The following is a 19,015-nucleotide window of genomic DNA, read 5'->3' as shown; positions in this document are numbered from 1 at the left end:
CCACAGTTGTATCCAACCTTAGTCTTTGTACAATTGATCATGCATCAATTTATTGCAGTAAGATTTTCTAAAAGATGGACCTCCGAATCAAACCACATCGCCTGCAGCTGGATCCGCAATCAAGCGACGCCAAAAAGGACTTTAATCACTGGCTAGCTTGCTTTGAGGCCTATATCAACTCAGCGACCACCCCTCCGACGGAGGCTCAGAAGATCCAGATCCTGTACTCAAGGTTGAGCTCCAGCGTGTTTCCGCTGATCCAGGACGCCCCGAGCTACGCAGACGCCAAAGAAAACTAAAGTTCCTCAAAGAAAACTACGCACAGGAAACGAACACACTCTTCGCCAGGCACGTACTCGCCACTCGCTCTCAACTCCCTGGTGAGTCCATAGAAGACTTCTGACGGGCCCTAATCACACTCGTCCGGGACTGTGACTGTCAGGCTTTACGGCCATCGAACATTCCAATGCGTTTGCAGCGGGGATTGGGTCAAACTCATAAGCCAAAGACGGCTAGAAGGGGCCTCGCTCGACCTAGCTGAGACTAAAAAGCTAGCACTCTCCATGACGGTCGCCTCACGTAATGCTCAGGCCTACCCCTCCGGCCACGCAGGCCCACCCCTCCTATCCCTCGTGGACCCCACAGACAGCCGGCCCAGCCGGGGCTTTACCCAGCCGGTACGCCTGCGCCACACGCCAACCCGCGCACCCTGGGGGTCCCCGATGTTACTTCTGCGGCCAGCAGAAGCACCCCCGCCAAGCTGCCCGGCACGCACTGCCATTTGCAAGGTTTGCGGCAAAAAGGGGCACTTTGCCGCGGTGTGCCAGGCCCGCGCAGTCGCCGCTATCGCCTCCTCCCTCCTGACCTACACACAATGGGCACCTCCATCTTCGTCCTGGACCACGCGCCGCTATCTTCACCTCCCGGGGCCACGCGCAGCCAGTGGGCGCCGCCATCTTCACCTCCCGGGGCCACGCGCAGCCAGTGGGCGCCGCCATCTTCACCTCCCGGGGCCACGCGCAGCCAGTGGGCGCCGCCATCTTCACCTCCCGGGGCCACGCGCAGCCAGTGGGCGCCGCCATCTTCACCTCCCGGGGCCACGCGCAGCCAGTGGGCGCCGCTATCTTCACCTCCCGGGGCCACGCGCAGCCAGTGGGCGCCGCCATCTTCACCTCCCCGGACCACGCGCAGCCAGTGGGCGCCGCCATCTTCACCTCCCGGGGCCGCGAGCGGCCAGTGGGTGCCGCCATCTTCCCCCCCTCAGTCCACGTGTGGCCCAAGGCCGCCGCCATCTTGGCCAGCCCCCGCAACGTGCGGCCCATGGGTAAATCGGACCGTCCATACACCGCTTTCGAGGCAGACGGTCGTCTCTATCACTTCCTCAGGATTCCCTTCAGCGTCACTAACAGGCTCTCGGTCTTCCAAAGGGAGATGGACCGAATGGTCGACCGGTACGGTTTGCGGGCAACCTTCCCGTACCTAGACAATGTCACCATCTGCGGCCACAATCAGCAGGACCACGACGCCAACCTTGCCAAATTCCTCCACACCGCCACTCTCAACCTCACCTACAACAAGGAGAAGTGCGCATTCAGCACAACCCGCTTAGCTATCCTCGGCTATATGGTCCAGAACGATCCCGACTGCATGCGCCTCCTCATGGGGCTTCCCCTCCCCCACTGCCCCAAGGCTGCCTGGGGTTATTCTCCTACTACGCCCAGTGGGCCCCAAACTATGCGGACAAGGCCCACCCACTCATTCAGTCCATCCACTTTCCCCTTACGGCCAAGGCACAAAAGGCCTTTTCCCGTATCAGAGCTGATATAGCCAAGGCCGGGATGCACGCAGTAGACGAGACACTGCCCTTCCAAGTAGAAAGCGATGCATCAGACGTCGCACTTACCGCCACCTTCAATCAGGCAGGCAGACCCGTGGCATTCTTTTCCCGCACCCTCCATGCCTCAGAAATTCGGCTCTCGTCCGTCGAAAAAGAGGCCCAAGCTATCGTTGAAGCAGTGCGGCACTGGAGGCATTACCTGGCCGGCAGGAGATTCACTCTCCTCACTGACCAACGGTCGGTAGCCTTCATGTTTAACACACAGCGGGGTAAGATCAAAAACGATAAAATCTTGCGGTGGAGAATCGAGCTCTCCACCTATAATTACGAGATTTTGTATCGTCCCGGCAAACTCAACGAGCCTCCAGACACCTTATCCCGAGGTACATGTGCCAGCGCACAAGTAGACCGACTCCGGGCCCTACATGACAGCCTTTGTCACCCGGGGATCACACGACTGTACCACCTTGTCAAGGCTCGCAATCTGCCATACTCTGTTGAGGAAGTACGGACAGTCACCAGGGATTGCCAGGTCTGTGCGGAGTGCAAGCCTCACCGGCCAGACCACGCGCGCCTGGTGAAAGCCTCCCGCCCCTTTGAACACCTCAGCGTGGATTTCAAAGGGTCTCTCTCCTCCACCGACCGAAACATGTATATTCTCAGTGTGGTCGATGAGTACTCCAGATTCCCCTTCGCCATCCCATGCGTCTGCCACCGTCATCAAAGCCCTAAACACAATCTTCGCTCTGTTCGGTTTCCCCGCCTACATCCACAGTGACAGGGAATCCTCATTCATGAGCAATGAGCTGAGTCAGTTCCTGCTCAGCATGGGTATTGCCTCCCGCAGGACGACCAGCTATAACCCCCGGGGAAACGGGCAGGTAGAGAGGGAGAACGGGATGGTTTGGAGGGCCATCCGGGAACCTCCCAGCCTCTCGCTGGCAGGAGGTCCTCCCTGATGCACTACACTCCATCCGGTCACTACTGTGCACCACTACGAATAACACAACCAATGAACATCTTTTTGCCTTCCCCAGGAAGTCCACATCCGGGGTGTCGCTCCCGACTTGGCTCGCAGCTCCAGGACCGGTCCTGCTCCGTAGGCACGTCAGACTCCACAAGGCTGACCCGTTGGTGGATAGGGTGCAATTGCTCCATGCCAACCCACAGTATGCCTATGTGGCGTACTCCAATGGCCACCACGATACTGTCTCCATCTAAGACCTGGCGCCAGCAGGTTCCACCCATACACACTTCTCCAGCACAGCGCCATCCTCCCCTCCCCCGTCGCTCCCAACATTAACCTCACCAGGACCATCCCTCCTTCCCCTGCCCAGAGGATGAAGAGGATTTCTGCACACGCCCGGAGTCATCCAACATCAGGCCAGCATCGACATCGCTGCCACCGCTACGTCACTCCCAGCGGAACGTCAAGGCACCAGACCAGTTGAATCTCTAATTGGCACCGGACTTTCAAAGGACATTTTTTTCCCCTGATAAAACACTGTACAAAGATTCACTACTGTGTATAGTTCCCCACCATCCCCGCTGGACTCATTTTTAACAGGGGGTGAATGTGGTAAACCACTGTTACACCTGTATTAGGTGATGTAAGGTAGGACCTGTACTACAGGTTCACCGGTAGCCCCTGCCCGCTTGCTCCGCCGAGCAGGAGGAGTATAAATATGCATGTCCTCTGTCCAGCAGCCATTTCGCCAGCTGCTGTGGGAGGCCACGCATCTTACTGCAATAAAGCCACAGTTGGATCCAACCTTAGTCTTTGTACAATTGATCGTGCATCACAAAACACACAACAAAAAACACATAACACACAACACAAAATACACATAACAAAACACACATCACACACAACATAACACACACAGCAAACACAGAGAACACAACACATACACAGAGAACACAAGACACACAGAACACACAACAAAACACACACAGAACACACAAAACACAGAACACACAAAACACAGAACACACCAAAACACACAGAACACACAGAACACACACACCCAAACACAATAGCAAACACACAGACACACGCACACACCCAGATACAAACACACAGATACAAACACACACAAGCAACACAGACACGCATGCAGACACATCATATATACATAAACACACAGACCATACACACACACAACACATAAACACAGATACATACATACAACACATAAACACACCATGACCACATAAGCATACATAAACACACACACACTCATAAATGCACGCGCACACGCACCTCAAATTTAAACATATACAAACAATATGCACACACACACACAATTCTAATGTATAGTGCTATGATTGAATTATACATGACCTGGTCTGTTCAGGTATCTGATGGAGAGGTGATCTGAAGTAGGTAAATCCGCAGTCTACACGTAAACACAAGGTGAACACTATGTGGGAGTGCACACCAGGAAGCTGGGCATTTTCTGGCCATGATTTTCCATCTATTTAATTGAATGGTTAAGTGGGAAACACTACTGTAAAATATATATTGATATATGTTTTCCTCTGGGATGAGCGGATAATCAGCTCCCAATGGGATGTGGAGCACGGACTGTCAGTTCAGACACTCTCGATTGCTTTGTCCCCTTTCCTCCATTCCAAACATCTAGTCCTGTGTTGCAAACCATAAATCCACAAGGACTGTTACTCCATGTGAAATATCAGGGCAACAGGTGTGACGTGCATAGCACCCAACTCAGTCAATTCTTCCAGTATGAGGACGAAGATTTGCTCATTATGAAATAGAACCATAGAATCCCTATAGTACAGAAGGAGGCCATTCGATCCATCAAGTCTGCACCGACCCTCCGAAAGAAAACTCTACCTAAGCCCACTCCTCCGCCGTATCCCTGTAACCCCATTCGCTGATTATGGCCAATCCACTTAATCAACACATCTTTGGACATTAAGGGGTCATTTAGCATGGGTAATCCACCTAACCTGCACATCTTTGGACTGTGGGAGGAAACCGGAGCACCCGGAGAAAACCCACACAGACACGGGGAGAACGTGTAACCTCCACATAGACAGTCATCCAAGGCCGGAATTGAAACTCGGCCCCCAGCCCATCAGGTGCCATTACGCCTGGCCCATGTTCATTTGGATCAATGTGAAACGATGCCACAGCAGGTACTCCCAGACACAGTCATTTGATCCCGGGCCTTGGGAGACTCCGGCGCAGAAATATTTAAGCGAGGCTAACTGCCCACCTAAATATACAAATCTACATTCCACCCAGTAAGGACGAGATCCAGATCACAACATCTCGCGAGATTTCGTTAGAGGCACTCCGAGCATCGGAAACCTCGCAAGAGACCTCGCAGGAGATCTTGTTGCATCACTGAGTCAGGCGCACAAGGCTATACAATCACGCCCTGGGGAAGACAAGTGAGACTGCGGGGAGACAGGGAGATTGGGGGGAGACAGGGAGATTGGGGGGAGATTGGGGAGAGACAGGGAGATTGGGGAGAGACAGGGAGATTGGGGAGAGACAGGGAGATTGGGGAGAGACAGGGAGATTGGGGAGAGACAGGGAGATTGGGGAGAGACAGGGAGATTGGGGAGAGACAGAGAGATTGGGGAGAGACAGGGAGATTGCGAGAAGACAGAGAGATTCGGGGAGGCTGGTGAAGACGGGGAGGCTGGTGAAGACGGGGAGGCTGGGGGAGACGGGGAGATTGATGGGGAGACGGTGAGATTAGGGGAGACAGGGAGATTACGAGAAGACAAAGAGATTCGGGGAGGCTGGTGAAGACGGGGAGATTAGGGGAGATAGGGAGATTGGGAAGAGACGGAGATTGGCAGGAGACAGGAAAATTGGTGAGAAATCAGGAGATTGGCGGGAGACAGGGAGATTGGGGGAGAGAAAGACAGGGAGATTGGGGGAGAGACAGGGAGATTGGGGAGAGACAGGGAGATTGGGGAGAGACAGGGAGATTGGGGAGAGACAGGGAGATTGGGGAGAGACAGGGAGATTGGGGAGAGACAGGTAGATTGGGGAGAGACAGGGAGATTGGGGAGAGACAGGGAGATTGGGGAGAGACAGGGAGATTGGGGGGGACAGGGAGATTGGGGAAGAGACAGGGAGATTGGGGAGAGACAGGGCGATTGGGGAGAGACAGGGAGATTGGGGGGAGACAGGGAGATTGGGGAGAGACAGGGAGATTGGGAAGAGACAATGCTAAAGGCTGAGATCCTGGAGCCGTTGAGGGCATCGCTGGACAGGCTCGGAGTGACTCAGACTGCGGAGATTCGGGAGCTGCAGCAGAAGGCTTCGGAGAACGAGGACGAACTCCTGGGCCTGGCGGTGAAGGTGGAGTCGCACGAGGCGCTTCACAAGAAATGGTTGGCAAAGATGGAGGAGATGGAGAATCGCTCCCGCCGGAAGAATCTGCGGATTTTGGGCCTCCCGGAGGGGCTGGAAGGTTCGGATTTGGGGGCCTACGTGGTCCTGATGCTGAACTCGCTGATGGGCGCGGGGTCGTTCCGGGGAGCTGGAGGGTGCCCATCGGGTGCTGCTGCGGAAGCCCGGGCCGAACGAGCCGCCCAGGGTAGTGCTGGTCCGCTTTCAACGCTTGGTCGATCGTGAGTGTTTGCTTCGTTGGGCGAAGAGGGAGAGGAGTAGCAAGTGGGAGAATACGGAGATCCGGATCTACCAGGACTGGAGTGCAGAGGTGGCGAGGAGAAGGGCTGGGTTTAGGCTGAGTTTGGCCAGTTGCAGCCGGCCCGCCTGTGGGTCACCTATAAAGTCCGCCAACTTTACTTTGACTCCCCGGAGGAGGCCTGGACTTTTGTCCAGGCAGAGAAGCTGGACTTGAACTGAAGACTGGGGGCTGGGGAACATTGTACATAGCCCAGAGTCTTTGTCCTCCTTGATATCCTTTCGCTTTTTTCTTTTTGGTTCTATTGGACGATGTTTTTTTGCTGTTCTGTTTTTTCTTGTCTGCTTTTCGGGACTGTTATCCGTTTACTTGGGTGTATTATCATATTATGTTGGGATTTTTATTATTTCACTGGTTGCGGATTTGGGTGGGGTTTGCGGCCCTGTTGGGTCATGTGCCTGTATTCCCGTGTTTTGGATCGGGGGGTGGGGCTTGGGATGGGGGGGGGGGCTGGCTTTTCTCCCGCGCTGGAGACGCAGGGGGCGGGGGCGGCATTGGGGAAATGGGTGTGTGACATTGGGGAAGGTAATTGGGGTGGCGGGACCAGCCGGGGTCAGCAGGAGTCAGCTGACTTACGGAAGTACAATGACTGGAGTTACGCAGCTAGCTTTTGGGGGGGGGGGGGAATACCGGGTTGCTGCTGGAATGGCCAAGAAGGAGCTGGAGCATGTAGAGGGGGTCGGGATGGGGGTCTGTCGCTGTGGGGAACGGGCTGAGCGGGGGGGGGGCGCGGGCACGTGGCGGATTACGGAAGGGTGATGGCTAGTCGACGCTAGTCGACGGGGGAGGGGGGGCGGGTGGCCCTCCGATCCGGCTGATCACCTGAAAGTGAGGGGACTGAATGGGCCGGTCAAACGGTCCCGTGTGTTCGCGCACCGAGGGGGCTGAAGGCGGACGTGGCTATGCTTCAGGAGACACACCTGAAGGTGGCGGATCAGGTTAGGTTGAGGAAGGGGTGGGTGGGCCAAGTGTTTCATTTGGGGCTGGATGCAAAAAACCGTGGGGTGGCGATCCTGGTGGGGAAGAGGTTGTCGTTTGAGGCGTCGAGTGTGGTGGCAGACAGCGGCGGGAGGTATGTGATGGTGAGCGGAAAGCTAGAAGGGGAGCGGGTTGTGTTGGTCAATGTATATGCCCCGAATTGGGATGATGCGGGTTTCATGTGGCGCATGTTGGACCGGATTCCAGATTTGGAGGTGGGGGGCCTGGTAATGGGGAGGGGGATTTCAACACGGTGCTGGATCCGCCACTGGATCGATCCAGTTCCACGACGGGTAGGAGGCCTGCGGCGGCTAAGGGGCTGAGGGGGTTTATGGACCAGATGGAAGGGGTGGATCCTTAAGAGATTTGCGAGGCCGAGGGCCAGGGAATTTTCATACTTCTCCCATGTGCATAAGGCCTACTCCCGGATCGATTTTTTTGTTTTGAGTAGGGCGCTGATTGTGGGGGTAGTAGACGCTGAATACTCGGCGATAGCCATTTCTCACCATGCCCCGCATTGGGTGGACCTCGAGCTGGGGGAGGAGAGGGACCAGCGGCCGTTGTGGTGCTTGGAGGTGGGGCTGCTGGCGGACGAGGATGTGAGGGGCGGGTTCGAGGATGCATCGAGAGGTACCCGGAGGCGACCGATAATGGGGAGGTCCGAGTGGGGACGGTCTGGGAGGCGCTGAAGGCGGTGGTTCGGGGGGAGTTGATCTCCATTCGGGCCCACAGGGAGAGGGGGGAGCAGAGAGAAAGGGAGAGATTGGTGGGGGAGATGGTGAGGGTGGACAGGAGGTACGCGGAGGCCCCGGAGGAGGGATTGCTGAGGGAGCAGCGCAGCCTTCGTGCTGAGTTCGACTTGTTGACCACCAGAAAGGCGGAGGCTCAATGGAGAAAGGCTCAGGGTGCGGTTTATGAGTATGGGGAGAAGGCGAGCAGGATGCTGGCACACCAGCTCCGTAAGCGGGATGCGGCTAGGGAGATTGGTGGAGTTAAGGATCGGGGAGGAAATGTGGTGCGGAGGGGGGTAGACATTAATGGGGTCTTCAGGGACTTTTGTGAGAGACTATATCGGTCCGAACCTCCGGCGGAGGAGGGGGGGATGGGGCGCTTTTTGGACCGGCTGAGATTCCCGAGGGTGGAGGAGGGACGGGTGGAGGGTCTGGGGGCGAAAGTTGAGCTTGAGGAGCTGGTTAAAGGGATAGGGAACATGCAGTCGGGGAAGGCGCCGGGGCCGGATGGGTTCCCGGTTGAATTTTACAAGACGTATGCAGACCTGCTGGGCCCCCTGTTGGTTAGGACCTTTAATGAGACAAGGGAGGGGGGGGGGGGGGGGGTGGGGGGGGTTTTGCCCCCGACGATGTCTCAGGCGCTGATCTCCTTGATTCTTAAGCGAGACAAGGATCCCCTGCAGTGTGGGTCATACAGGCCGATCTCACTCTTGAATGTGGACGGCAAGTTGTTGGCAAAGATCTTAGCCACGAGGATTGAGGACCGTGTGCCGCAGGTTATCCATGAGGATCAAACGGGGTTTGTGAAGGGGAGGCAGCTGAACACTAATATACGGAGGCTCTTGAACGTTATTATGATGCCGGCGGTGGAAGGGGAGGTGGAGATAGTGGTGGCGCTAGATGCGGAGAAGGCCTTTGACAGGGTCGAGTGGGGGTACTTGTGGGAGGTGCTGGAAAGGTTCGGGTTTGGGGAGGGGTTTCTCAGTTGGGTGAGGCTGTTGTATGAGGCCCCGATAGCGAGTGTGGCCACGAATAAGAGGAGTTCGGAGTATTTTCAACTATACCGAGGGACGAGGCAGGGGTGTCCCCTCTCCCCCCTACTTTTTGCGCTGGCAATTGAACCCCTGGCTATGGCGCTGAGTGAGTCGGGGGATTGGAGGGGGCTGGTCCGGGGTGGGGAGGAGCACCGAGTGTCGCTCTACGCGGACGACCTTTTGTTGTATGTGGCGGGCCCGGTGGAGGGTATGCCGGTGGTGATGGGGATTTTCCGGGAATTTGGGGATTTTTCAGGGTATAAGCTTAACTTTGGGAAAAGCGAGCTGTTTGTGGTACACCCGGGGGACTAGGAGGGGGGATTGGGAGGCTCCCGCTGAAAAGGGCGGAGAGGAGCTTCAGGTGGCCAGGAGCTGGGGGGCCTTGCATAAGCTAAACCTCACAAGGCTGGTGGAGCAAATGGAGGAGGAGTTTAAGAGGTGGGACATGCTGTCTCTGTCGGGTAGGGTGCAGTCAGTCAAGATGATGGTGCTCCCGAGGTTTCTGTTCCTGTTCCAGTGCCTCCCCATCCTTATCCCGAAGGCCTTTTTCAGGCGGGTTAACAGGAGCATTACGGGATTTGTGTGGGCGCATGGGACCCCGAGGGTGAGAAGGGTGTTTCTGCAGCGGGGCAGGGATAGGGGGGGGCTGGCGCTGCCCAACCTCTGTGGGTATTATTGGGCTGCCAACGCAGCGATGGTGCGTAAGTGGGTAATGGACGGGCAGGGGGCAGCATGGAAGAGGATGGAGATGGCATCCTGTGTGGGCACGAGCCTGGAGGCGCTGGTAATGGCGCTGCTGCCACTCCCTCCAACGAGGTATACCACGAGCCCGGTGGTGGCAGCTACCCTCACGATTTGGGGGCAATGGAGGCGGCACAGGGGGGAGGTGGGGACTCGATGGGGTCCCCGATATAGGGGAACCACCGGTTTGTTCCGGGGAGAATTGATGGCGGGTTCCTGAGTTGGCACAGGGCAGGTGTCAGGAGGCTGGGGGACCTGTTCATAGACGGGAAGTTCGCGAGGCTGGCTGAGCTGGAGGGGAAGTTTGGGCTCCCCCCGGGGAACACCTTTAGGTACATGCAAGTAAGGGCGTTTGTCAGGCGGCAGGTGGCGGGGTTCCCTCTGCTGCCGCCGCGTGGGGTCCAGGACAGGGTGCTCTCGGGGGTATGGGTTGGAGAGGGGAGGATCTCGGAAGTGTACCAGGTGATGCAGGAGGTAGACGAGGCCTCGGTGGAGGAGCTGAAAGGTAAATGGGAGGAGGAGCTGGGTGAGGAGATTAAGGAGGGGACGTGGGCGGATGCCCTGGAAAGGGTGAACTCCTCCTCTTCGTGTGCGACGCTTAGCCTCATACAGTTTAAGGTGCTGCATAGGGCTCATATGACCGGGACAAGGATGAGCCGGTTCTTTGGGAGCAAGGACAGGTGTATTAGGTGCTCTGGGGGCCCAGCAAACCATGGCCACATGTTCTGGGCATGCCCAGCGCTGGGGGAATTTTGGAAGGGTGCAGCAAGGACGGTATCGAGGGTGCTAGGATCCAGGGTCAATCCAGGCTGGGGACTCGCAATGTTTGGGGTTGCAGTGGAGCCTTGAGTGCAGGAGGCAAAAGAGGCCGGTGTTCTGGCCTTTGCGTCCCTAGTAGCCCGGCGGAGGATTCTTCTTCAGTGGAAGGATGCGAGGCCCCCAAGCGTGGAGGCCTGGGTCAACGATATGGCGGGGTTTATTAAATTGGAGAGGGTGAAAATTGCCCTAAGGGGGTCAGTGCAGGGGTTTTTCAGGAGATGGCAACCATACCTAGATCTCCTGGCAGAACGGTAAAATCAAAAGGTCGGCAACAGCAGCAACCCGGGGGGTGGGGGGGTTTATTTTTTTCTCTGTTGTATACACGGTGGGGGGGGGGGGGGGGGGGGGGGGGGGGGTTGTTCTTTTTGTTCTTAGAATTTTCTGTTACTGTTTTCTTTTTTGTGAAAATGTGACAATTTGAATTAAAATTATTATTTTTTAAAAATGCATGCTCATACGATGTAAGTGTGTTTAGAGTGTGTCTGTGTGTGTATCTGAGTGTGTGTCTGTGTGGTGTACCTGTAGTGTGTGTGAATGTGTATATGTATAGTGTGTGTGTATGTGCAGTGTGGTATGTGTGTGTATATGTGTGTTGGTGTGTGTATGTGTTTGTGGTATGTTTGTGAATGTGTCGGTGTGGATGTCGGTGTGTGGTGTATATGTGTGATGTGTGTGCATATGTCTGTGTGCGCATGTATAGTGTGGCATGTGTGTGTGTGGGCTGAGTGTGAGTGGGTGTGAGTGTGTGGTGTGTGAGTGGAGTGTGTGGTGTGTGAGTGGTTTGTGTGTGTGGTGTGTATGGCAAGGCACGTGTGATGTGGTGTGTGTGATGTGTCATGTGGTAAGTGGGTGGTGTGTGTGTGGTACGTATATGTGGGTGTTTGTGTGGTGAGTGTATGCATGTTTGTGGTCGGTGTGTGTGGTGTGTTTGTATATGTGTGATGTGTGTGGTGTACGTGTCTGTGGTGTGTGTATGTATGTGTATGTTTGTGCATGTGCTGTGTATGTGTGTCGTGTCTATGTGTATGTGTCGTGTCCATGTGTATGTGGTGTGCATGTGGATGTGTGTGGTGTGTGTGTATGCCATGTGTGTGTGTCTCAATTGTGTGTGGTTTATGTGAATGTGTATGTTTGAGTGATGTGTGTGTCTGAGGTGTGTGTATTTATGGTGTGTGTATGTATTGTGTGTGTATTTATGGTGTGTGTGTTTGTGTATGGTGTGTGTATGTGCGGTGCGTATGTGCTGTGTGTGTAGTGTGTGTGTGGTGCGTGTGTTGTGCATATGTGTGTGTGTATGCTGCGTATTGTGGATGTGTGGTGTGTGGGGGGAGGGGGTAGTGTGTGTGGTGTGTGTGTATGGTGTGTGTGGTGTCTGGGTGTGTGTTTGTGGGATGTGTCTGTGTGTGGAGGGTGTGTGTGGGGTGTGTGTGTGGGGTGTGTGTGTGGGGTGTGTGTGTGGGGTGTGTGTGTGTGTGGTGTGTGTGTGGGGGTGTGTGTGTGGAGTGTGTGTGTGGGGGTGTGTTTGTGTGGAGGGGGTGTTTGTGTGGGGTGTGATGTGTGTGGTGTGTGTGTGTGTGGGGTGTGTGTGTGTGGGGTGCGTGTGGGGGTGTGGGATGTGTGGGGTGTGTGTCGGGGGTGTGTGTGTGTGTGTGGTGTGTTTGTGGGTATGTGCGTGGGTGTGGGTGTGTGTGGGTTGTGTGTGCATGGGCTGTGCGGGGGTGTGTGGGGTGAGTGCGGGCTGTGTGCGGGGTGTGTGTGTGGGGTGTGTGTGGGGGGGGTGTAGGGTGCGTGTGGGGATGTGTGTGTCGGGTGTGTGTGTGGGGTGTGTATGTGGGGGCGGTGTGTGTGGGGGGTGTGTGTGTGGGGGGAGTGTGGAGGGGGGTGTGGGGGTGGGGGTGTGTGTAGGGGTGTGTGTGGGGGGGCTGGGTGGGGTTGGTGTGTAGGGGTGTGTGTGGGGGGGCTGGGTGGGGTCTGTGTGTTGGGGTGTGTGTGTTGGGGTGGGGTGTGTGTGTGGGGGGTTGTTTATGTGTTGGGGGGGGTGGGGAGTGTGTGTATTTCTTTCTGAGCTGTTGGGGTGGATGTTTATGGATTCTGAACGGAAACACAGTGAGGATTAGTGGGGAAGCGAATGGTGGTCACTTGGGTGAAATGTCAATGCAACCAGCACACCAGGAGGACGTGTGGGGAGGGGGGGAGCTTAGAGAATAAGCATCATCAACTAACTGATCTTTCTTCTTTACAATCTCAGGTGTTCTATTCAAATCTGAGAAGATTTAAGTGGTGTTTATGCAGCACCTTATTGGGGTAGTGTTGTAGCAGAGCGCCCTCCTGTGGTAAAGCTCAGACACTACAGCATGTCTGGTATTTCATGACAGGAATCCTCTCGGCCGGGATTTCCTGGCCCACCGTGAGAGATTCTGCGGCCCAGCCAAAAGCCCATTGACTCATTAGGACTGGACCACCCCGGTGGCGGGCAGGGCCCGAAAAACCCACCCTTAGTCTGAGACTTTATGGCAGTGAAGTGTGTGACGGTTCATTCAGGATGTCTGAGCTGCTGTGGCAACATGCACTTTTACAGACATGTTGGAGGCTGGAATGGGCCATTTTGTCCGCATGCCCGGTACCAGATTCCCGAAACAAATCTCAACACGGCAAGCGAGCCCCAGGGGGAGCAGAGGGAACTCTTTGAAGAGTGCCCTCAAAGCCTCCCTGGGAAAAAGTGCAACATTCTCACCGATACCTGGGAATCACTGGCCCAAGACCACCCGAAGTGATGGAAAAGATTTCGGAAAGGAGCTGGAGACCTCAGAGTTTCATAGCCCAGAGCGACCTGAAACCAAGAGTGGACAGAGAAAGGAGTGGGTAGCAACCCGGGAATGCCACCCAACTTGCTCCCACCTGTGACAGAGGTGAGAGGCCGTGGATCGGACATTAGGGCAGCACGGTAGCATGATGGTTAGCATAAATGCTTCACAGCTCCAGGGTCCCAGGTTCAATTCCCGGCTGGGTCACTGTCTGTGCAGAGTCTGCACGTCCTCCCCGTGTGTGCGTGGGTTTCCTCCGGGTGCTCCGGTTTCCTCCCACAATCCAAAGATGTGCGGGTTAGGTGGATTAGCCAGGCTAAATTGCCCTTAGTGTCCAAAAAAAATAAATAAATAAGATTAATGGGGGTTGTAGAGTTACTGGTGGATACGTGGGCTTGAGTAGGGTGATCATTGCTCGGCACAACATCGAGGGCCGAAGGGCCTGTTCTGTGCTGTACTGTTCGAAATCTAAACCTCAGTAACCTGAGAACTAATCTCTCAGTGTGAGAGCAAGTCATCCTCAATCTATTGGGACTACCTGAGGGTGAAGAGTCAGGACCTATGGATGGTGGTGGTAGAGGCTCCAACCTTTTTTTCATCACAAAGCTGACCAGGATTCTCTCCCACTTTTGCTGCCTGTGACATGTCGGCAGGATTTGCAAGTTGATACTCGGCCTGGGTGGCCGCATTATCTTTTTAAAAATAAATTTAGAGAACCCAGTTCATTTTTTCCAATTAAGGGGCAATCCAGCGTGGCCAATCCACCGAGCCTGCGCATCTTTGGGTTGTGGGGGTGAAACCCACGCAAACACGGGGAAAACGTGCAAACTCCACACGGACAGTGACCCAGAGCCGGGATCGAACCTGGGACCTCGGCACCGTGAGGCAGCAGGGCTAACCCACTGCGCCACCGTGCTGCCCCGAGGGGTGGCCGCATTATCAATGCACATTCGGTGGTCATCGGATCCTGGGCTTGGACTCAAACCCACAGCTTCTGACTCTGAGGCAAGGATGGTACCCGCCTCATCAGAACACCTCTCAGGGAGGCACAGGGAGCAGTGTACGAATATGGGGAGAAGGCGAGTAGGATGCTGGCGCATCAACTACGTAAGCGAGACGCGGCCAGGGAGATTGGTGGAGTGACGGATAGGTGAGGCAATGTGGTGCGAAGTGGGGTGGACATTAATGGGGTCTTCAGGGACTTTTATGGGGAATAGTACCGGTCCGAGCCCCTGGTTGGGGGGGGGGGGGGGGGGGGGGGGGGGGATGGGGCGCTTTTTGGATAGGCTGAGATTTCCAAAGGTGTAGGAGGGACAGGTGGAGGGGCAGGGGGCGCCGATTGAGCTGGAGGAGCTGGTCAAAGGGATAGGCAGCATGCAGTTGGGGAAGGCGCCGGGGCCGGATGGGTTTCCGGTCAAATTTTACAAAATGTATGCAGACCTGTTGGGCCCCCTGTTGGTTAGGACCTTTAACGAGGCAAGGGAGGGGGGGGGCTTTGCCCCCCGATGATGTCCCGGGCGCTGATTATTTGATCCTTAAACAGGACAAGGACCCCCTGCAGTGTGGAACATATAGGCCGATCTCGTTGTTAAATGTGGATGCCAAGCTGTTGGCGAAGATCTTGGCCACAAGGATAGAGGACTGTGTGCCGGGGGCATGAGGACCAGACGGGGTTTGTGAAGGGAAGGCAGCTGAACACCAATATACGTAGGCTTCTGAATGTTATAATGATGCCGGCGGTAGAAGGGGAGGCGAAGATAGTGGTAGCATTAGACGCGGAGAAGGCCTTTGATAGGGTTGAGTGGGGGTACTTGTGGGAGGTGCTGGAAAGGTTTGGGTTCGGGGAGGGGTTTGTCAGTCGGGTGAGGCTGTTGTATGAGGCCCCGATGGCGAGCGTAGCCACAAATAGGAGGAGATCGGAGTGCTTTCGGTTGTACCGGGGGACGAGACAGGGGTGTCCCCTGTCCCCTTTGCTCTTTGCGTTGGCATTTGAGCCCCTGGCCATGGCGTTGAGGGAGTCGAGGAATTGGAGGGGTCTTGTGCGGGGTGGGGAGGAGCACCGAGTGTCATTATACGCAGATGACTTGTTGCTTTATGTGGCGGACCCAGTGGGGGGAATGCCGGAGGTGATGCAGATCCTTAGGGAATTTGGGGGCTGTTCTGGGTACAAGCTCAACCTGGGTAAGAGTGAGCTGTTCGTCGTGCACCCAGGGGGTCATGAGGAGGGGATTGGTAGGCTCCCGCTGAAAAGGGTGGGGAGGAGCTTTCAGTACCTGTGAGTCCAGGTGGCTAGGAGCTGGGGGGCCCTGCACAAGCTTAACCTCACAAGGCTGGTGGAGCAAATGGAGGAGGAGTTTAAAAGATGGGACATGCTGCCGCTGTCACAGGCGAGCAGGGTGCAGTCCGTCAAGATGACGGTGCTCCCAAAGGTTTTGCTCCTGTTCCAGTGCCTCCCCATCCTTATCCCAAAGGCTTTTTTAGGAGGGTTAACAGGAGTATTATGGGATTTCTATGGCCGCATGGGACTCCGAGGGTGAGAAGGGTGTTTTTGGAGCGGGGCAGGGATAGGGGGGGGGGGGCTGGCGTTGCCCAACCTCTGTGGGTACTATTGGGCTGCCAACGCAGCGATGGTGCGTAAGTGGGCAATGGACGGGGCAGGGGCAGCAGAATGGAAGAGGATGGAGATGGCGTCCTGCGTGGACACGAGCCTGGAGGCGCTGGTAACGGCGCCGTTGCCGCTCCCTCCAACGAGGTATACCACGAGCCCGGTGATGGCGGCTACCCTCAAAATTTGGGGGCAATGGAGACGGCATAGGGGGGAGGTGAGGGGCTCGATGGAGTCCCCGATACGGGGGAACCACCGGTTTGTTCCAGGGAGTATCGATGGTGGGTTTCTGGGCTGGCACAGGGTAGGAATTAGGAGGTTGAGGGACCTGTTTGTGGATGGGAGGTTTGCGAGCCTGGGTGAGTTAGAAGGGAAGTTTGGGCTCCCCCCGGGGAACATGTTTAGGTACATGCAGGCTAGGGCGTTTGCCAGGCGGCAGGTGGAGGGGTTCCCTCTGCTGCCCCCACGTGGGGTACGGGACAGGGTGCTCTCAGGGGTGTGGGTTGGAGGGGGGAGTATTTCTGACGTGTACCACGTCATGCAGGAGGTGGATGAGGCCTCGGTGGAGGAGCTGAAGGGTAAATGGGAGGAGGAGCTGGGTGAGGAGATTGAGGAGGGGACGTGGGCGGATGCCCTGGAAAGAGTGAATTCCTCCTCTTCCTGTGCGAGGCTTAGCCTCATACAGTTCAAGGTGCTGCACAGGGCCCACATGACTGGGACGAGGATGAGTAGGTTTTTCGGGGGCGAAGACAGGTGTGCTAGGTGCTCGGGGAGCCCAGCGAACCACGCCCATATTTTCTGGGCATGCCCAGCACTGGGGGGTTTTGGAAGGGGGTAGCAAGGACGGTGTCGAGGGTGATAGGATCCAGGGTCAAGCCAGGCTGGGGACTCGCAATTTTTGGGGTTGCAGTGGAGACGGGAGTGCAGGAGACGAAAGAGGCCGGTGTTCTGGCCTTTGCGTCCCTAGTAGCCCGGCGGAGGATCTTGCTCCAATGGAAGGATGCGAGGCCCCCAAGCGTGGAGGCCTGGATCAATGATATGGCGGGGTTTATCAAATTGGAGAAGGTGAAATTTGCCCTGAGGGGATCAGTACAGGGGTTCTTTAGGCGGTGGCAGCCTTTCCTGGACTTCCTGGCAGAACGGTAGGAAAATAGGCCGGCAGCAGCAGAAACCCGGGGGGGGGGGGGGGGGGGGGGTATTGTTTCGGGGGAAGGGAGTAATGTGTACATGTGTTTATGGAATTTGCCGGGTGTTTATCTATTTCTTCTTTTTGTAGTTACTGGGTGGGGGGGGAGGGGTTTGGTTTTGGGGGTTAGTGTGTTTTTATTTTTCTTGTTGTTTCTACTGTTTTCTTGTTGTTATTTTCTGTTTTTGGTATGTTTTTGAAAATCTCAATAAAAATTATTTTTAGGAAAAAAGAACACCTCTCAGAACACCTCGATACCACAGCAGAAATGTCTGACTTTTATTTTGCTTACTCTCCACTCCAGACCCATTAAACTGAGGCTTGGGAAAGGGCCTCATGGTGGGGCGGCACGGTGGCACAATGCTTCACGGCGCCGGGGACCCAGGGTCAAGTCTGGCCTTGGGTAACTGTCTGTGTGGAGTTTGCACGTTCTCCCCTTGTCGAGGTGGGTTTCCTCCGGGTGCTCCAGTTTCCTCCCACAGTACAAAGATGTGCAGGTTAGGTGAATTGGCCATGCTATATTGACCCTTAGTATCCCACAGGTTAGGTGGGGTTCCTGGGATAGGCCGGAGCACCTAAGTAGGGTGCTCTTCCAGAGGGTCAGTGTACTCAATGGGCCAAATGGCCTCTTTCTGCGCTATCGGGATTCTATGATATTAATCCCTAAGACTAAATCATTCTCATTCCCAAAAGAGCTGGCACTCCACATTTTACTGAGGTGTTGACTATCTGAGATAGTGAAGGAAATAGGCTGTGGCGATTCAGACAGCTTGTTTCAAAGCTAACTTGTTCGAGGGCCGGATCAAAACACGATGTCTGAAGATGCTCTGTTCCCAGAGAAGAGTGAATTTTGGGACCATGCTGCTGATCTGCTGAATTCCGGCAGACAGAAGCTCAGGGTTCGAGCCCCACCCTGGGACTTGATGGCCAAGGGTGATGTGTCCATAAATCCAGTCAAACAGGTTGAGTGCGACAACCTGCAAAATCCTTCCAAACACGCCAATGGCTGGCAGTAAGAGCGGGAGATGCTCCTGGCCAGTCATGCTTGACGTGGAGTGGCGCCCCTCAAGCTATGAGCCCCTGGCGACAGACTAGCGACACGTTCCAAGAATAACTAGCTTTGGAAACAGACAAAAGTTTACCTTAGTGTAACCACTAGGTGTGTAAAGAGAATCGGAACGCGTTTTCTTCAGAGTGCCCTTCGCTAATTGGAGTTATATTCCACTCGAAACGTTAGCTGCTTCCTCACTCCGCCAGATACCGCCAGACCTGCAGTGTTTTTCCAGCCTTTTTTGTTTGTGTTTTTGGGTCTTTAATCGGCTGGTTTGCGTCTTCCTGGCTTTGGGATTGGATAAGGAATGTTGTGAGGAACAGAGCACTGTGTCAGTATTCTGAGGCACCGTTCCACAGGAACCCTCATTGAAGTCACTATGGTCACACGATATTCAAGCGGGTCCGGGAAGTGGCTGAGCCCAATATCCACAGGCACTGACTGACTTTGAGTGAATGGGAGCACTGGACTTTGGCTGACCTTTGCTCCCTTGAGGCTGGGATGCCTCGGCAGACTGTAGAGTCGCTTCCTG

At 55.4% G+C, this 19,015-nt stretch overlaps 1 protein-coding gene across 2 annotated transcripts in view; it reads right to left on the bottom strand.

Annotated features, from left to right (window-relative positions):
* Positions 1–19,015, bottom strand: part of LOC119950571 (zinc finger protein 362-like) — a 56,234-nt gene that overhangs the window by 22,081 nt on the left and 15,138 nt on the right. The window lies entirely within an intron of this gene.

This window comes from Scyliorhinus canicula, chromosome 16, assembly GCF_902713615.1.
Source record: "Scyliorhinus canicula chromosome 16, sScyCan1.1, whole genome shotgun sequence".
NCBI lineage: Eukaryota > Metazoa > Chordata > Chondrichthyes > Carcharhiniformes > Scyliorhinidae > Scyliorhinus > Scyliorhinus canicula.
This window is presented reverse-complemented; position numbering and strand designations above follow the sequence as displayed.